Consider the following 277-nt stretch of genomic DNA (forward strand, 5'->3'; position numbering starts at 1 on the left):
ACCTGGCATCTGAGGTCAGGGGCGGCAACGAGAGGAGTTACCCCGCGTCCGAGGTCAGGGGCGGTGGCCGGGAGGAGATACCCCACGCCCCAAGCCCAAGGCCGGGGCAGCGGCCGGGACCACCAACCCCATGTCCAAGGAGCCGTGGCTGCATGGGCGCAGGAGGGCCTAGAGGAGCTATCCCACATTGAAAGTCAGGAAGGGCGGCGGTGAGGAGATACCTCTTGTCCAAGGTAAGGAGCAATGGCTGCGCTTTGCTGGAGCAGCCGTGAAGAGA

This window comes from Bison bison, unplaced genomic scaffold (assembly GCF_000754665.1).
Source record: "Bison bison bison isolate TAMUID 2011002044 unplaced genomic scaffold, Bison_UMD1.0 scf7180017864172, whole genome shotgun sequence".
NCBI classification, from domain to species: domain Eukaryota; kingdom Metazoa; phylum Chordata; class Mammalia; order Artiodactyla; family Bovidae; genus Bison; species Bison bison.